The sequence below is a fragment of the Acomys minous genome (assembly GCF_964271855.1).
Source record: "Acomys minous genome assembly, chromosome: 8".
Classification (NCBI taxonomy): domain Eukaryota; kingdom Metazoa; phylum Chordata; class Mammalia; order Rodentia; family Muridae; genus Acomys; species Acomys minous.
The window spans coordinates 10,385,203-10,399,228 of NC_140489.1; the positions used below are offsets into that span (position 1 = coordinate 10,385,203).

General features: G+C 41.9%; 1 long non-coding RNA gene across 7 annotated transcripts in view; it reads right to left on the bottom strand.

The window, feature by feature from the left end:
• Positions 1-14,026, bottom strand: part of LOC311603597 — a 38,296-nt gene that overhangs the window by 59 nt on the left and 24,211 nt on the right. The window contains exons 8-10 of one of the 7 annotated variants that reach the window (XR_014781172.1): positions 9,066-13,740; positions 5,885-5,950; positions 4-4,860 (exon numbers count right to left, since the gene is read on the bottom strand). This is a non-coding gene — a long non-coding RNA (uncharacterized lncRNA). Of the gene's footprint in view, positions 1-3; positions 13,741-14,026 lie in introns of those variants that run through there. The other 6 variants (XR_014781167.1, XR_014781170.1, XR_014781171.1 and 3 more) reach the window with 6 other exon arrangements.

Genomic DNA, 14,026 nt, shown 5'->3' on the forward strand with positions numbered 1-14,026 from the left:
TGGTGTCAAATACCAAGTTATAAAACAATGAGCCGTTTAGATCCACATCATCTTAAGAGACATTAGTTTGACACTAAAATATTCATGAAGTCAATTCCCATTTTTCTCATTGACCAAAGACTAGCTCACCTCTTTATTTATCTAACTCTTCACTTTAAATGATAAAATGAACTAAGTTCAATCCATTACTTAGAAACAAGAAGGGTCAAGATTGCACACACTTGTCTATGGGTCCCACCAGGGTTAGAAGTATAATCCCTTTTCCAATGGATATTTTTTAAAATAAATGAATGAATATATTATATACACCTCTAGACTGTGCAATTAGCACACATTTATCAAAAATTAAATGAAGCATTTAAAAAAGGAACTAAAGTGAACCCCGAATTTTTTTTTAAAGACAAAATAGTCTGAGTTCTTTGTTTTGTTTTTAGTGAAAGGAGGGACACAGACCCAGTGTCACTGTGTAGCTCAGGCTGGTCCTGAACTTGTGACCCACCTGCTATTTATACACGCACACCCCTCACAGGGATTGAGGGCTTTAAGACTGGGCAATGGTGGGTTCTTCATGACGGCCCACACCCAGCTCTCTCTCTATTCCATATCGACCCAGTTACACAGCTCATGTCTTAACAACTTCTCATAAAAATCAGTCTAGATGCATAAACTATGAACATCCCTGGTCCAAATACCCAAGAATTCTGAACAGCTGCTCTAGCCTGTTTCCTTCTCGGACACATGAGGCCACTTGATAAACACAGACCTCAGCGTTCCACATGCTCAAATCAAAGTTTTGATTGAGACATCTTGTGATTCCATGCTGGCCACTCCTCTCCGTACACTTCAACCTTTATATTCCGGTGAACCACAGTGCCTTCACACAGAGTACTACCTGAGACACGGCTGCACAAGCACAGTCACTGTCCACCAATAAACAGCGATGGAACTGAACCATATCAACCAAATGGTTCTTATCAGGGAGAGGCAGAAGGAATAAACAGACTCTATGAAGGCATCTCAGAACTATAGCACACACAGTGTGCTAGCACGGTGGCATCTTAGAACTATAGCACACAGCACACACAGTGTGTCACCATGACAGCATCTCAGAACTATAGCACACACAGTGTGTCACCATGACAGCATCTCAGAACTATAGCACACAGTGTGCCACCATGACAGCTTCTCAGAACTACAGCACACACAGTGTGTTACCATGACAGCTTCTCAGAACTACAGCACACACAGTGTGTCACCACGACAGCATCTCAGAACTACAGCACACACAGTGTGTCACCATGACAGCATCTCAGAACTACAGCACACACAGTGTGCCACCATGACAGCATCTCAGAACTAGATCACACACAGTGTGTCACCATGATAGCATCTCAGAACTACAGCACACACAGTGTGCCACCATGACAGCATCTCAGAACTAGATCACACACAGAGTAGCACCTTTTGGAAGCGTCCTCTAAACCACTAGCAGCCAGGATCTCTACCAGCCTGAAAAATGCCAAAACCAGCTGCAGTGGAGGAAAGATGTGGAGCATCAACAGCTCTAGAAGTTGACTCAATTCCCTTCAACATTTTCAAACTCATCTTCTTTTTCTTTCTTTCTTTCTTTTTTTTTTTTTTTTTCCTTACAATGGGTTCATGCTACTCTTTGGCCCTCTTCACTTCTCTTTACAGTGTGCTTGGGCTTAGTTCGGGGGTGGGGGGGTGGGGGGGAATGACCTTGGGCTTTGTACTTCTGGAGCCACTTGTGAACTGATATGGTCACACCACCGCTCCCTGTACCCAGACATAACAGCTAAGAGAGCTTCACCATGCGGCAATGACCAGAGAGCCAAGGCTAGGAACTGATCCTGACGTCGGTCTGCGAAGTGAATGGAATGCCTACATTTCAGGAGAGTCGTGAGTCAATGTCACCTCAGCTTCAGGTCCTCAAACTGACACTTCTGTGCACTACTCACTCCACTCTTAGACAAAATTTAAAATGGGAAGATCTTTGACTCTGTCACTCAAAAGGAACAGAAGGATAATCGGTATCCATCTAGATTAATACCTGTCTGTCCATCTGTCTGGCAAGACTGATAGGCATCTCAAGTACAACTGAGGCAGAGGACCCTGAGCAAAGAAACCATCACAAAATGGGATGAATTACTATTCAACTCCTCCTTTATGTATTTATTGCCACCTGCACTTTTACACAGTGGCCCTGGCCATGCCAAACAGGACTTGCTACAGGAAGGCACACTGACCAGTGTGGAAGCCAGCATGCAATGCAGTTTGGAAAATGTATAGTATGGTGAAAAACTTAATTCTTCTTTTTTTTTAAAAACTAATTGGAACTTAACTGTTTATCATGAGATGAATCTGAACAGTGAGGTCTGTGTAGCTCTTCAGTGGACTTAATTGGAAGGATTAATTAATTATGTGTTTGTTTACTTTTTACTTTTTAAATTAAATAAATACATTACATTTCAGGTAAGGTCTTGGTGTATAGCTAAGGCCAGCCTGGAACTCACAGTAATCCTCCTGCCTCCACCTCCCAGGTATTGGGGTTCCAAGCATGCGCCACCCTTCTCATCCCCCGTGATGGGTTCAGACAGGAGGCTCTTCTTTCACTCGCTTATAAAATTAGCAACCATCTTCATGAACCGGCAGCATTAAGCTACGTTTGTGTTTGTCCACTCATTCCTTACCAAATGATCCACAACTTAACTTTCAAAAAGAACAACTACGTTTCTCAGCCATACCAGGCTGCTGAATTTTTCTTTTCAAATGAAAACTAGTCAGGACAAGCATCTGTAAGCATTACTCGACTTCAGTGTCCTGCCTCTGGCGGCTCCCATGTTTCAAGGGTTAGTCATTAGTCTTCGAGGTTTTGGTAATTGTGTTGTTCATCAAAATACTTTTATGTTAGTGTGTTTAGTAGGATGTCTCACCGTGCTGTTTCTAATTATGTAGAATGTACCTATTTATATTAGTAACTGGTTTGAGATTATACCGAAGACAGAACTTTATGGGTACATTTTGAAATAGTCATGCGACCCAGCAGAAACCGCAAACAACAACGCACAGGGGACAGCTAAGTCCTCTCCCTGAAATGAGCAACAGTCTCTGCTTAGCCTCTTCCATAACTGCATGCGGCACAGCCTTTTGTCTTTACTAAGGTATTGAATGGCATGACAGTGACCTGACACACATGAACAATGCAAGACCAAAGGCACATTTTCCATTGGCACAGTTGACCTCACAGTCACAGGCCAGGCTCAGTCAAGAAACTGAATTCAGTCAGACACCCCACGCATGCCTATCACCGACTCAGACCTGGTATTCCACGCTTTTAGTCAGCAATATTATTCGTGACTTACTCATCGATCCACTAATAATATAATCAATATCCACGAATTAGGGGAAGAAAGATACTTGAAGATACAAATATATCTCGACAGTGCATATCCTGCAGAGCTACAGCCAGCCCTTTCTGCTGTGAGCCTCAACATGGTAAATCTGAAGGAACCCAGCTATGTGTGCACCCTATCAGTTGCTGTCACTCACACAGCCCCGCTGGGTATTTTCACTTAACATCTGTATTTTAAAGGCAGTACAATGAACTCCCAGGTGATAAGACGACTCTCTGTTTCATTACATTTTCCTCTCAGTGAGGAGACCACGAACACAATACAATAGAGAAATACCTATGTCCATTAGGGTGCAAATCATGTTAGAACATTCTGGAAATGGCTGGACTGTGCACTCAGCTTTTTATCCTGAGGAACTTGGTTGTGCTGAAGTGGATCCACTCTGGTCATTAACTCACAAAACATTCCCATCACTGGTGAGCTCATGGCCTCTTTTGAACCTGTGCCTCAGGAACCACCTGGAGGACGTGGTGGCACCTGCCTCCCAGCAAGGACACACAGGTTGATCTGCACTTACATATGTATCTTCCCTCTGATCTAGCAGTAAACAGGCAACATCTTCCCCAGAACAGGACCATGGAGCCGTACTCATTCTGGGGGGTAAAATGCAAGCATTCAAGTGAATTAGTGTCATTTGGCTTTTGAGGAAAAACAGCAGGTGGGGGTGATCAATTAGCCATAAGCTCTGGCTCGCGTTCCGGTCGGAACACTTGGGAAGGCAGCATTTCTTTATATTTATCACCTTATGGGATTTAGAAGCGAGAACAGCACTTTATATTTATGAACCTGCATAAGTTTTTACTTTAAATAATGTAATGAACACCACTGAACCCAGCAGTAAAAGCAAGAAAAATAACTCTAATTATTAGGAACATCTGGTGTGTTTGTTAGCAACATACATAAGAGCAAGGTTGTCACTTCTGTTGAACTTTGTGCAAAACTGGAGGTGAGAGAGTTACCATATGTCTAAGCTCTGTAATGGCCCAAGCTTAACTTTCCTGGGTAAGTGTGTGCATGTATGTGCTCATGCACATGCATGCCGTGTTCACGTGTGCGAATGGCCAGCCAGAGGACAACGTTGGGTGCCAGTCCTCAGAAGCTATTCACCTTGTTTTCCGAGGAAAGGACTTTCACTGGTCTAGACCCGCTCAGGCAGCAAACCCTAGCCTCTGCCTGTGTCTGCCTCTCTAGCACTGGAACTCAGGTACACACCATCACACTCAGCTTTTTTTTTTTTGTTTAATTTACCTGGGCCCTGGTGATGGAAACTGGATCCTTGAGGTTTTAGGGCAAGTGGCTGACCGAGCTATCTCCCAGGCTTGCTTAACTCACTCACCAACTGGTTTGTTTAATTTCTCATAGGATTCTTTAGAAAGCAGAATTGTGTAGAAGTCAGAGGACAACTTGTAGGAATCTATTCTTCTCTCTGAGGTTTCAAAAATAGATTTCAGATCACCAGCCCTACTCACAAGAGCCATTACACATGGAGCCATCCCATCTGCCCTGCTTTGGGATTTTTGTTTGTTTTGTTTTGCTTTTGTTTGTTTGTTTGTTTGTTGTTGGGTATTTTGTTTTTAGAGGGATGTACCCTTGGCTGGCCTTAAGCTCCCAAGACTGCAAGCATGCACCATCTTGCTAAGTTGTATTTTCTTATTTTTTATTCATTAATATCTTCTTTATTCATGGCTAATTTTATTACAGGAATATGTGGGTCATGCCTCGAATCCACAAAGATCAAGCTTTGGGGACTCATCTCTCTGAGATGCAGACACCACTTTGCAATAGTCCTCAGATTTCATAAGGGTTTAATCACTGTCCTCGGTCAGAAACCCCATGCTCCTCATCACTGGCCCATGCTGGGTGTTTGCTTCATCTATTTACTGATTGATACACAATTGACAACACAGTCCCCAAAACAAGATCTTTGGATTGGGGCTCTTTTCTCATTGAGATATTCAAGTCACACTACGTCTCTCAGGATGCTCAAAGGTACACTATGGACTGTCAGCATCTCTGTTTCGGATCAAATCCACATCTAGTTTTTGATTGGTTCTCTTTCATTTAATTCATTCAGATGTCAAAGATGGCCCCATGAAATGTAATGAAGCTCTGTCTCCCAACTTGTGCCTCTGAAACACTTATAGGCTCATATACATTCGTAAGGGGCACCCCCAAAGGACTACTACTGTTGGAACTGCAGAGCTCAACCACAACACTAAGGCTCTGAGGGTAAGTTAAATAAATAACCATCCTCTTCTTTTAAAAATCACTTCTCGTGTGCCAATTTGGCTTGAGAATGATTTTGTAAGTCACACTGCATTCCCGGGATTGGTCCACACTTGGAGAGAGTTCTCTGTTTTAGGTATGTGAGTTTTTCTCATTTGGAACTTGATTAGCTAGCATCCACAAACAAAAGACTCCAAAAAGAGGCCATGAACTATGGGTCTTACCTTTATCCTCATCTATGCTTCTTACCCAGGACAGTGGTTCCAAATTAAATAATTAAATCAGGGGTCCTACATTCACCACAGGAGGGAAAAGAAGATTTAGAATAGATTTAGAATTTAATGGGTCAAGCAGAACTACATAATAATAAACTTTTGATTTACTATCTAACTTCAGATGTTATATATGATAAAGATGTGAGCTCACTACTTCGCCCAAGAGTAAGTCCTACAACGATTCCAACCATCTGTAAATCAGGTGGATATTTAAAAATTGCATTTTCCCTTTTGTTAATGACCAGTAAACACCTAAGCAGCTCTTTTAACTACAGCTACTAATATACTCAGTATGAAAGAGGGCTACAGACCCCATCCTACTTTGCTTCTGATTAACAAGTGCTCTTGGCTTATTACGCTATTTGTTGAAAAATAGGTATGTCTTTCTTATTTTCTGTATCTACCTCTTACTTACATATTAATTCCCCTGAAATATTCCTAATTATACTTCTGACACTGTGTGTGTGTGTGTGTGTGTGTGTGTGTGTGTGTGTATGTGTGTGTGTATGTGTGGTAGGAGGCATGACAGAGTATGGGATGGAATTCTTACATGATAATTTTTATTCCTAATTACACTTCTGACACAGTGTGTGTGTGTGTGTGTGTGTGTGTGTGTGGTGGGAGGCGTGACAGAGTATGGGATGGAATTCTTACATGATAATTTTTATTCCTAATTATACTTCTGACACAGTGTGTATGTGTATATGTGTGTGTGTGTGTGTGTGTGTGTGTGTGTGTGTGTGTGTGTGGGCATGTGCGTGTTTGTGTGTGTGTTGTGGGAGACGGGACGGAGTATGGGATGGAATTCTTACATGATAATTTTTATTCCTAATTACACTTCTGACACAGTGTGTGTGTGTGTGTGTGTGTGTGTGTGTGTGTGTGTGTGTGGTAGGAGACGGGATGGAGTAGGGGATGGAATTCTTACATGATAATATTTATTCCTAATTACACTTCTGACACAGTGTGCATGTGTGTGTGTGCGCATGTGTGTGTGTAGTGGGGGAGCAGAGTATGGGATGGAATTCTTACATGATAATATTTATTCCTAGTTACCCCTATGCTAACTTTAAAAATAAATAAATCAAGGCCTAAAACCATCCCTTTATATCTGGGCTCATTGAAATCTGCAATGTAATCAGCCCTGGCTACAGCATTAAGGAATATTTTGGTCTGGCTCTAACCACTGCCCTAAACAACAATAGAATAGTCTTGCCCCCCCCCCCTTTTTTTGCATTTGTATCAAGAAAATCAATACAAATGAAGTTTTTGGATTAACATTCTCATTGTTTTTCTCTGCTCATCTGGTAATTATGTGAACATTTATCAATTCTTTATACCAATGAGCAGGTGTCATTCCCTAAAGCAACTATCCAAGACCAGTTACCAACATAAGACAAAATTTTTACATACAAATGACCATGTACCCCTAAACAAAAGGCTAAGATCCTTGACTGTTGGGTTGATCTCGTAAAAATCCTGTCTCGTTACATCCCTTTGGAATAATTGCTCAATTCGCCCTCTCTTTTATTCATACTTTTAAAATTTCATAGGCTAATTTCCTAATAAAAGTAAAACCTAAGCTGAGAATGTACTTAGCTTTTTGTACATACACACACAGTGCTGGTATAGAAATAAAGTCAGTGTATCCCCCACAAAGATAAGGACACACTTCCACACACTGTCCCCTAAAGAGGGGGTAACTGCAAAGGACCTCAGAGCCATATACGGGTTTAATCACAATATCCTGGTTTCAGATACCCCATGGTACTCATCATGGGCCCAAACATGCCTTCCTCCCTCCACATCTCTGTCACCTGTTAATCTATTAGACTATGTTATACAACACAAAATCACAGGGACAGAAAATCTGCCTTTTCTTAAGAAAGAAATCTCCCTTAACCATGGACCTCAGGGAACAGGCATATTCACCAGCTAGGGCTCGAACCTATCTGCTTTGAGTGCTGGTCCCCTAAACCCTCTACTGAGAGAACCTGCCCATGGGTAAAGATGCCCAGATGAAAGGTAATGAAGCCACCATCTTCCACCACTTGTGATTTCTTCACTATCAGCCAGGGCCACACAGATAGGCAAACACTTTGATCACAAGTGACAGAACACAACACTAAACAGTTCTCACAATAAATGAAATGACTATTGCTTTTTTTTTTTTAATCGCTGCCACTAGGCCAAATTGGATGAGAGATTTTTGGTTCCTAGCACCTTCCCATCATGGGTCCATTCTTGGAGACTTTAATTCATTTTTTGAACGTCTTCCCCTTTGAGCTACTACTACATATCCATGAACACAGAACCCGGACAAGGCCATGAACCTGATGTCTCGCTTACACTGTTCTCTCTGTTCCTTACATGGAGAGCTAACTGCCAAGATTTTGTTTCTTAGAAAAGCTGCCTGTGACCATTTTGTGGAAGAAAAGTAGACTTAGCCAGATTTAGAAGTTTAAACAGAGCCTAGTTGGGTTTCTTTTTTAATGAACCAGTGTTTTCTGTTTACTCTGAAACAATGTAAAAGACACTGGTGCGTCTACTACCCCAAAAAGCCCCGCCCCTGTTAATACAGGTATACAAAATACCCTTCTCATACAGGTAGTGGGATCTTCTTCAGATGATACTACATAGCAGTCATCCTTATTTCATGGTATATTCTAACTATAAGCTAAATTGTTATGTTCAATCCTAAGAGCTGAAGGGCAGTTACAAGTGGCTTGGGTGGACAAAAGGAATGAAAAGTTTCTTGATCAAAGAGAACAAAGGTTCGGACAAGAGAAGTGTTCATGCTTACAAGGAAACTAAGAAAAGGAAAGCAAATCAAGTAAAAAGAAAAAAAACTAGAAATGAGAGCCAAAAAAAAAAAATCAATAAAATTGAGAATATCAAGTCATCGCCAGTCAGTGACACAGGTGATCTGACTTCAGGTATCCACCAGTGACACAGGTGATCTGACTTCAGGTATCCACCAGTGACACAGGTGATCTGACTTCAGGTATCCACTGACCCAGCCAGTGACACAGGTGATCTGACATCAGGTATCTACCGTCCCGCTTCCCACTGCTCTCCACGCCCTTTCTCCAGTGGATGCCACAGCCCTCTCCTTCAGCCGCCCTCTCACCTCTCATCCCAGGAGCCAACCACAGCAGGCATTCGGTGGGGACCTACAGGCTACTCCAGCCAGGAAAGCAGAGCGCAGGTCTTCACCTTCCCCTCCATCCACTCCATCACATACTCCTGCAACTGACCCATCCACAGCTTTCCTTAGGTTTTTTTTCACTCACTTACATGCAAGTCTTCTTTTACTTATAGAGGATATAATTCGAACTAAAGAATCCCAATGGACAGAAGACAAAACGGACTCTTCCTACGCTCATTTGCCATCACGATGGCAGTCATGTTGTGTACTTAGTTTAACTGTGCCTCTCGGCATATTGAACTTTAATAAAAATCTTGCTGGCGCCCTCTAAGATCACTGGTCTGGGTTTTCACTCTTTCTTCATTCATTCAAACCATCATTCTCTCACTCGCAAACAACAGTAACACCAACAGACACTGAGTCCGAGCAATAACAGACATGATACTGTCATCATGAAGCTGAAGCTGCCTCTTCCCACAGTGAGCATCAGTGTTGCAGGGATGATTAGCTGTCCTGAAGCTCAGCAGCTCTGCGCTCACTACACCAATGCTGCTTCCATATACTGAGCTGTTCTGATATTTTAACTACAGTCCAATAAATAAGCAAGAATCTACCATCTACTATCTCCTTAATAGTGAAAAAACAATGTCATCACTTTCTCAAGACTCAGGGTAAATGGTTATCAATCGGATTTAATAAATTTATGTTGTAATCTATTGCTTCAAATGTATTCACAATAGTACATAAATTATGCAATCACATAAGGAGGCCACATACAACTAACTATCTTTTGTCCTTGATGATTTAAATATTTATTTGTTTAAGTGTTCATCTAGTTATGTTAATTTACTTACACTGAAACAACACAGACTTAGGAGAAAATTTGAAATATACCAAATTTCTAATGACATTTACTAAACAAGTGTTAATGAAGTTTATTCTTTTTACATATTCACTTGGGGTGTGTGTGTGTGTGTGTGTGTGTGTGTACATGCACAATAGCACACATGTGGAGATCAGAAGACAACTTCGGGAACCAGTTCTCTCCTTCCAACATGTGGGGCCAGGGGATTGAACTCATGTCCTCAGGCTCGGCAGTGGGTGTCATAACTCACCAAGCCATCTCGCTGGCCTCTACTGGAGTCTATAGTGGACCTCAGAGTTTACAGGGTTTAATCAAAATCATTGATTCAGACACCCCAGACTTCTCATCATTGGTCAGGGCTTGGCTGTGTTTGGTTTGGTCAGTCTTCCCTTTGTTTATTTTCTAAGGAGTTACTACCAAAAAAAAAGTCAATAAACATGGACCATGATTCTGAAACATCCTCCTGACATTGCACTAAGATACATCTGATGGCTTGCTTTCTAGAGAACTGAGACACTCTTGTGTATTCTGAGATAATATTATTACTCAGCTCCTTCACTTCAGGTCAAAGCCACTTATGAACTTTCCTTGCTCTTCTTTAATTAAACTTATCTGAATTGGCTGGGGGTGCTAGTGCACACCTATAATCCCTACACTTGGGGAGGCAGAGGCAGGCAGATCTCTGTGAGTTCGAGGCCAACCTGGTCTACAAAGCGAGTCCAGGACAGCCAGGGTTACACAGAGAAACCCAGTCTCAAAAAACAACAAAAATAAAAATAATTTCTCTGAATTGTAAGGATGGTGGTCCACATGCTAGCTAGTCAGCCTCCAAGATGGTATTCAGTGGGGCTCCACACCTGTGGCATGCACAGTCTTGTGTTATGTCTCACATCGTGAATCATGGCTGTCTATGTGGCGGGTAGAAGACTGTGGAAGTTTGCGCCTGAGGGAGATGGGTTATGCGATACACTGGGTATCTACCTAATTCTGCCCTGCATTGATTGTTCTAAAGACCCTCACTGAAAAAGGCTCATGTGGAGAAGAAGCTTGGTCCCCATCAGCAGCCAGCCATGGACACGAACCCTGCGGGCAGATACCACACACACAGCCAAACAACCACTTTACCTCACAACTCACCAGCAAATTGACAAGAGACACAACACAGAAGAAACCCATGAATTCTGGCCTCATGGAAACTGGGAAAAATGATACACTTCATGCTTTGCAACCATAAAGTCACTGGGGAAGCTACTCCATAGCCAATCATCCAGGTTCTGACATGCCAGGCATCAGAATTGTTTCGATTTTAGACTTTTTTTTTTTTTTACCCAACTTTTGGAATATTTGCATGAACACAATGAGTTGTCTTAAAAATGAGGCCCAGAAAGAAACCAAGTTCATATGTCCTCTGGTCTTCTTATACATGTGACCAGAAGGAATCTGTTACATTATTTTGGTGCACTTGCATTTTGATTGTTAACCCATCACAAGGATTAGTGTGGAACCCTCCACACGGGACAAAAAGTGATGCTCAGAAACTCCTCAGATTTAAGAGTGTTTTCTGACCTTTCGGGTTAGAGAAGCTAACCCTGGACGGCCATGAACTGCCCTCCAGGCACGGCAAGGACATGAGGAGCAACTTTCTTCCTTCATCCCACGTGTCCTCACCTCAATGGGTTCGTGGCTCAGACATTTGTCATTGACAAAAATATGTAAATTGCTAATGACACAAAACAAATCTCAATACTGAAAAATCCTGAGAACAAATAAAAGCTCTCCATGATTAACAGATTTAGGCTGTGCAGAATCGTATTAACCACAGACTCTGGTCAATGCCCTCTGCCGGTCCTACAGCGTCTATTTATTTTATTCCTATACAATCATCTATTCTTTTGATGTAGTTCAGAAATAAACAATGTACCTACAGAATAAAGATGATGAGCCAGTCAGCTAATGTGTGGATTAGGGGGCCTCAGATTACTGTTTTGACGCAGACCCTCAGCAATGCACAGCGAGGTCCACTGAAAAAGATAAACGAGGCTAGGGTGTCCGTGGGCAGCAGCGCACAGACAGTCTTAATGGCTGCATTTATTTCTCTTGTGTTGGGTGGTGAATTTTAGGTTCTGTTGTATTAAAAATTAAAGAGTACATAAGTCTGCACGTAAGAAGCAGAGTTATTTTGGAGTCAATAATGGGAATGTAATAGCAACCAAGGCTGGATTAGTCACCCAGTCCCTCATGAGTCAGCCTATTAAAGGAGTTAAGCCTGTGGGCTCCGTTCTTTGTAGAGTGTGTGTTGTACATCACAAAGCAAAACACCTTCCAGTCATCATGGAGTTTGCTGTACTTTACAGAGGAAGAATACTATGGCGGATGTAGTTGTTCAGTAAAGATGGAGATGTTAGTTTCCACTTGAGTGGCTAAGGGGCCTCGAGGACTTTTGTACTTCTAAAGTTATATCTTTGGCGTGGGTTGTTCATCACCAACTTATGTCAAAGGCATAACTGACCAACATATACATACAATAAAAGGATGAACTGCAGGAACAGCCATAGAAATGAACTAAAATATGCAATTAATACAATTCAACCCAACTTGGATCAGTTAAAGATGGAGGGATTTTATTAATCATTAATGAATCTAAATTAATCAGGTCTCTGTGCTGGCAAGATGACTCATTCAGAGGGTAAAAGCACTTGCTAAGAAAGGTTTAAGACCCAAGCTTTATTACCACATACCACGATGAGGAGAGAAATAACTGCCAAAATAGTTGTCCTCAGATTATGCACACCAACTCACAATAATAATAAAATGATTATTTTTCTTATTTTGGTTTTTTCGAGACAGGGTTTCTCTGTGTAGCCTTGGCTGTCCTGGACTTGCTTTGCAGACCAGGCTGGCCTCGAACTCACAGTGATCCACCTGCCCCTGCCTCCCTGAGTGCTGGGATTACAGGCGTACGCCACCACGCCCAGCTTAAAATGAAAATATTTAGTTTCCATTTTTGTTTCACAAAACTTGCTTTGAGCCGACCCTGGATCTGTATCCCTTTAAGTAATAAAGTGAGATATGACCTCATGCTTTCATTCACCTTTAAGGGTATTTCAAAACCTATAAAAGTTGAGACACTGCACGAAAACATTTGCTACATAAATAGACCCAGTGACCATAGATACAATTGACAAGGTCCATTTTCAGAGAACAGTGTCTTTGGTGGACAGAATTAGATTGATAATGCTTATTACCGTGTGAACAAAAGTCACCCAGGCTTGGCCTTCTTTCAATTAAACAATTATTCAAACAATCATTTTCATATAAATAATTTGTTCCCTGTCTAAATAAAACCAGGGGCCAGCTGCCCAACACAATTCAAACAGCAATACCATGGTTCGTGGCCCAGGACATGTCCTTCAGGGAAATGGTCAAAGAGCCTTGGCCTTATGTGTATAATGAGGCTTGGTGTGTCAGAAAAATAACAACAATGAATGATAATACTTTTTCTTTCCTTATCCTTGCCAAAATTGGCCAGCTTTACTCATTCTCGAACCCATCTCATTATAATACAATTCACAGATGGGAAGGGCCACGACCAAGGTCTTTGACTATGTCCAACTTGTACAGGAAGAACATCTCACACACAGCAGAGATAAAAGGGTTTTTCTTTTCCTGGTGTTCTTCTGACATTGGTCTGACAGTTTAGTCAAAACTCTTTGACTCACACATCGAACTCACTGCTCTATATATCCATTGATAGATTTTCTTCCTTTGCTTGATGATTTATCCATTGATGTGCTGAAGAGCCAAAGGCGGAAGAGCAACATCACTGAATAATACATTTGTCGATCAAGTGTCCATTTACCACATAATTAATAGGTCTGGTCCTCCCCCCCCCCGCCCCCCGCGCCTGTGTACTTTTTCCACACTCGAGTCAACGCAAATTCTTATCCCCTAGCATCTCTGTGTTCACCCTTGGTCCATGTTTGCCCTCTTTAGGCCTTAAAGATGGCGCCATGAGTAAGCAAACAGCCATGATCTTACTACATGAGAATAAACAGGTCATTTTGGTCATTGTCCTGTA